Source organism: Planococcus citri, chromosome 4 (assembly GCF_950023065.1).
Source record: "Planococcus citri chromosome 4, ihPlaCitr1.1, whole genome shotgun sequence".
Lineage (NCBI taxonomy): Eukaryota > Metazoa > Arthropoda > Insecta > Hemiptera > Pseudococcidae > Planococcus > Planococcus citri.
In genome coordinates, this window is record NC_088680.1 from 47,238,546 (window position 1) to 47,244,518 (window position 5,973).

Below are 5,973 nucleotides of genomic sequence, written 5' to 3' on the forward strand. Positions count from 1 at the left end.
GCCGGTAAAAAATTACCGACGTTTCTGTTTCGAAATTAATTTCCGTCAGATAGCTTATTTGATTAATTTTCTAAAAACTTAATTGACAACATTCGTATAATTTCCATTTAAAAATTCCAGGTTTTCATTAAAACCTCATCAAAAGTAATTAAGACTTCTTTTTAATCACGCTGTAAATGTCAAGTAAAAATACGCGGCTTTATTAAATTTTAACAACAACTTTCTACCTTTTCGCGCGCTGCCATCGACTCGGATAGAGTAGAGTAGGTACCTATTTGAGACAAGAATGTGGTTAAGATTACCAAGCTGTGAAAAAATCATTTCGCAGATTTTTTCTTCCATTTTAATCGGTCATAATTTGGATGAGAAAAGAGGTAGGGGATGGTAGTATGATTTCACGAAAACTTTTCCATGTTTCTGCTCGTAAAACATCTCTCCAAAATTTTGATTTTTATAATCGAAGAATAAATCCTCCACACATACTACATATGTACATCTTGCAATACCCATCTTATAAACCACATCCGTGCCAAGTTTACCGTGACCCTCCCCTCTTGCGCCTTCTCCCCGCTTGACATTTTTTGATTTGTACACTGCATCGCAAAGAAATCACAAATCTCAATTCCATCACGACATCCGTCAACGTAGAGAAAAAACCGCATCCAATACGTGTTCGATTCGACGAACCAAAGATACATACATATAAGAATCTGGCAGCAGCATCGTATCATTAATACTTTGGCAGGCGCGTTTTTCTAGAGCGTGTCGTATTGGTCCCTTAGGAGACGGTTTAAACAACAAAACCGCACACCGAATAAAACCATTCACTGTTGAACCAATTCTCTTGATTGTTTATTCTATTTGTATAATGAAAAACAAGGTGTAAAACGCTACAATGTATGCTTTTTTTCTTCTCCGATTCATAGAGAGGTAAAAAAAAAGGCAACACTTCACTTTCGATATAAATTTTATAGCACGCAAATTTATTCGCGTTTTTTTTGAGGGGCGACGAGGCATTCTTATTAGTTGATTTAAATCGACCACATAGCTGTATTAAGTTTTTACGTAGCTAAAGGGCGGCTAAAAAGTGAAAAAATTTAAATCATAAAGTGTTTTAAAATGTTTCGCTGGCAAAAATGTTTACTGCTCTGCCTTAACATTCCTTTATACTTGGCGGAAACTAATTAAATATACCTGGTTGGTGTTTTTAGTGTGCGTAGCACACTATTGGTTTCGTTCCGAAAGTTGAAAAATTCTTTGGCTCGAATGTTCTCTTAGAGGAATGGGCCGATTTTTTTGAATCTTTCGTAGGTAGGTGAGGCATAACTTGAGGGAGGGAATGTCGTAATTATAATTGCAATTACTCAATTAGCTTCTTGAGTAATTGCAATTAATTACGAAAATTTGTACCAAAAAAAGAATAAACTAGACAGCTGCGCCAAGCGCAGCTGTAACAGTGTGCGTAGCTTCTTTAGTTTGGACAGCGCAACGCAATTTTGGCAAAGAAGCATAACAAAATTTCAAAAAAAGGCGCAACTTCGAAAAAAGCACAATGCGACTTCAAAATAATAAGCACAATGCGATTTAGAAAAAAATCACAACGCAAATTTCAAAAATAGAACAAGATTCCGAAAAAAATCAAAATACGATTTTGAAAAAAAAGCATAACGCAACTTCTTAAAAAAAACGATTGGAATTTTGAAAGCAGAACGCAATCATGATTTTAAAAAAAATCACAATACGATTATGAAAAAAAAGCACATCACGATTTTCAAAAAAAGCACAAAGCAACTTTGGAAAAAAGCAATTGGGATTTTGAAAGCAGAACGCAATGATGATTTAAAAAAAAGCACAACGCGATTTTGAAAAAAGGCACAACGCGAATTTTAGTTTAAAAAAAGCACAACGCGATTTCGAAAAAAAAGCACAACACAATTTTGAAAAAAAAGCACAACGCAATTTTGAAAAAAAGCACAGTGCGAACTTTGAAAAAAGATCAACGCGAATTCTCAAAAAAGCACAAGGCCAACTTTGAAAAAAAGCACAATGCGACTTCGGAAAAAAAAGCACAACGCAAATGTTGTAAAAAAAACAGAACGCGAACTTCAAAAAAAAAGCACAACGCGATTTTGAACGCGATTTTGAAAAAAAAAGCACCACGCAATTTCGGAAAAAAGCACAACGTGATTTTGAAAAAAAAGCGAACTTTGAAAAAAAGCACAACGCGATTTCAAAAAAAAGCACAATGCAATTTTGAAAAAAAAACATGATTTTGAAAAAAAAGCACAACACGATTTTGGAAAAAAAGCACAACGTGAACTTCAAAAAAAAAAGCACAATGAGGACTTCGAAAAAAAAGCACAACACGATTTTGAAAAAAAAGGCACAACGCGAATTTTAGTGAAAAAAAAGCACAACGCGATTTTGAAAAAAAAGCACAATGCAAACTTTGAAAAAAAGCTCAACGTGAATTCTGAAAAAAGCACAAGGCCAACTTTGAAAAAAAGCACAATGCGGATTTTGGAAAAAAAACACCGCGATTTCGAAAAAAAGCACAACGCTATTTCAGAAAAAAAAGCACAATGCGAACGTCGAAAAAAAGCACAACGCAAACTTCAAAAAAAAAGCACAACGAGATTTTGAACGCGATTTTGAAAAAAAAACACCACGCAATTTTGGAAAAAAAAGTACAATACAATTTCAGAAAAAAAGCACAATGTGAACGTTGAAAAAAAACAACTCGAACGTTGGAAAAAAACACAATGCGATTTCAAAAAAAAAACAACGCGATTTTCATTTTAAAAAGCACAACGCGAACTTTGAAAAAAAGCACAAAGCAAATTTTGGAAAAAAAGCACAATGCGATTTCAAAAAAAAGCACCACGCAATTTTTAAAAAAAAAGCACGACGAGAACTTCAAAAAAAAGAACACAACGCGAATTTTAGGAAAAAAAGCACAACGCGAATTTTAGAAAAAAAGCACAACGCGATTTTTAGAAAAAAAGCACAACGCGATTTTTAAAAAAAAAACACAACGCAAATTTTGGAAAAAAAGCATGTGATTTTTAAAAAAAAGCGCAACGCGAACTTTGAAAAAAAAGGCACAACAAAATTTTGAAAAAAAGCACCACACCATTTTGGAAAAAAAGCATAACGCGATTTTGGAAAAAAAGCATAACGCGATTTTGAAAAAAAAACACGAGATTTAAAAAAAAAGCACAACGCGAATTTTAGAAAAAAAGCACGTGATTTTAAAAAAAAAGCGCAACGCGAACTTTGAAAAAAAAGGCACAACAAAATTTTGAAAAAAAGCACCACACCATTTTGGAAAAAAAGCACAACGAGATTTTTTAAAAACAAAGCACAGCGTGATTTTGAAAAAAAACGCACAACACAATTTTGAAAAAAAAGCACAACGCGATTTCAAAAAAAAGCACCACGCAATTTCAGAAAAAGAAGCACAACGCGATTTTTAAAAAAAAGCACGACGAGAACTTCAAAAAAAAAGAACACAACGCGAATTTTAGGAAAAAAAGCACAACGCAAATTTTAGAAAAAAAAGCACAACGCGATTTTTTTTAAAAAAAAACAACGCAAATTTTGGAAAAAAAGCACGTGATTTTAAAAAAAAAGCGCAACGCAAACTTTGAAAAAAAAGGCACAACAAAATTTTGAAAAAAAGCACCACACCATTTTGGAAAAAAAGCACGAGATTTTTTAAAAACAAAGCACAACGCGATTTTGAAAAAAAAGCACAACTCGAACTTCAAAAAAAAAGAACAACGCAAATTTTAGGAAAAAAAGCACAACGCAAATTTTAGAAAAAAAGCACAACGCGATTTTTTTTAAAAAAAAGCACAACGGGAATTTTGGAAAAAAAGCACAATGTGATTTTTAAAAAAAAAAGCCCAACGCAAACTTTGAAAAAAAAGCACAACGCGAACTTCAAAAAAAAGGCACAACAAAATTTTGAAAAAAAAGCATAACGCGATTTTGAAGAAAAAAGCACAACGCGATTTTAAAAAAAAAGCACAACGCGATTTTAAAAAAAAAGCACAACGCGAATTTTGAAAAAAAAGCACAACGTGATTTTTAAAAAAAAGCGCAACGCGAACTTTGAAAAAAAAGCACAACGCGAACTTCAAAAATCAAGGCACAACAAAATTTTGAAAAAAAGCACCACATCATTTTGGAAAAAAAGCATAACGCGATTTTGAAAAAAAAGCATAACGCGATTTTGAAAAAAAAAAGCACAACGAGATTTAAAAAAAAAAGCACAACGCGAATTTTAGAAAAAAAGCACAACGCGATTTTTTTAAAAAAAAAAACAACGCAAATTTTGGAAAAAAAGCGCAACGTGATTTTGAAAAAAAAGCACAACGTGAACTTCAAAAAGAATCACAACGCAATTTCGAAAAAAAAGCACCACACAATTTCGAAAAAAAAGCACAACGCGATTTTGAAAAAAAAGCACAACGCGAACTTCAAAATAAAAAAATAACGCGAATTTTAGAAAAAAAGCACAACGCGTTTTCGAAAAAAAGCACCACGCAATTTCAGAAAAAGAAGCACAACGCGAACTTTGAAAAAAAAACACAATGCAAATTTTAGGAATTGAAAAGCACTAGATTTCGAAAAAAAAGCAGGACACAATTTTTAAAAAAAAGCACAACACGATTTTGAAAAAAAAAAGCACAACGCGATTCCGAATACACTATGCTATGCTATTCTGAAAGCTCCGGAGCACAACGTGATATATCAGGAAAGCATAAGCACTGCACTACTGAGAGATTGAGAGAACCTCTTGGGAGCACAGCAAAATCACAAATGACTGGAGGTTTTGATTCTGAAAGGGTAACCACCTGCTTTCAGCATCTACGTGTGTAAATGAAACACCTGCAGGTGTTTCACAAATGACTGGTGGGTTTTCATTCCGAAAGGGTAACCACCTGCTTTCGGCATCTAGTCTAAAATTGAACAATGGGAAAGATAACACTGTAGATAAGAATATTTTAGGACCCCTGCAGTGTTACATTTTAAAACCGATGTCGGCTTCCCTTTTGATACCTTTCTCATTGTTCAATTTTGAAAATTTAAAGTTTAGCTCCACGTGGAGCCGCAACATGCTCTTCAAAATTAAATTTTTACCACCCGTTGTGTTCGCTCAATTCAATAAAAACCGGCAGATAAGCGAACACAAAGGGAAAGGCCATATCAAAAGGGAAGCCGACAAAAGCGAAGCCGACTTTAAATTTTCAAAATTGAACAATGAGAAAGGTATCAAAAGCGGCGCCGACAGTCAGTTAAATTTCCAAATTTATGTAACACCGCATGGGGTTGTAAGAACATTTCCCATTGTTTAATTTCCGAAAAATCACCCCTGTGGAGTTACATAAATTTAGAAATTTAACTGACTGTCGGCGCCGCTTTTGATACCTTTCTCATTGTTCAATTTTGAAAATTTAAAGTCGGCTTCGCTTTTGTCGGCTTCCCTTTTGATATGGCCCTTTTCCCTTTTTTATTCTTTTTTTGGTACAAATTTTCGTAATTAATTGCAATTACTCAAGAAGCTAATTGAGTAATTGCAATTATAATTACGACATTCCCTCCCTCAAGTTATGCCTCACCTACCTACGAAAGATTCAAAAACATCGGTCCATTCCTCTAAGAGAACATTCGAGCCAAAGAATTTTTCAACTTTCGGAACGAAACCAATAGTGTGCTACGCACACTAAAAAGGGAAAAGGGCCATATCAAAAGGGAAGCCGACAAAAGCGAAGCCGACTTTAAATTTTCAAAATTGAACAATGAGAAAGGTATCAAAAGCGGCGCCGACAGTCAGTTAAATTTCTAAATTTATGTAACTCCACAGGGGTGATTTTTCGGAAATTAAACAATGGGAAATGTTCTTACAACCCCATGCGGTGTTACATAAATTTGGAAATTTAACTGACTGTCGGCGCCGCTTTTGAT

General features: G+C 34.1%; 1 long non-coding RNA gene across 1 annotated transcript; it reads left to right on the forward strand.

Annotated features, from left to right (window-relative positions):
- Window positions 1–1,207: 1,207 nt before the first annotated feature.
- On the forward strand, window positions 1,208–4,831 carry LOC135843661 (uncharacterized). The gene is made up of 2 exons (XR_010558364.1): window positions 1,208–2,383; window positions 4,080–4,831. It is a non-coding gene; the product is annotated as an uncharacterized LOC135843661 (long non-coding RNA).
- Window positions 4,832–5,973: the final 1,142 nt, after the last annotated feature.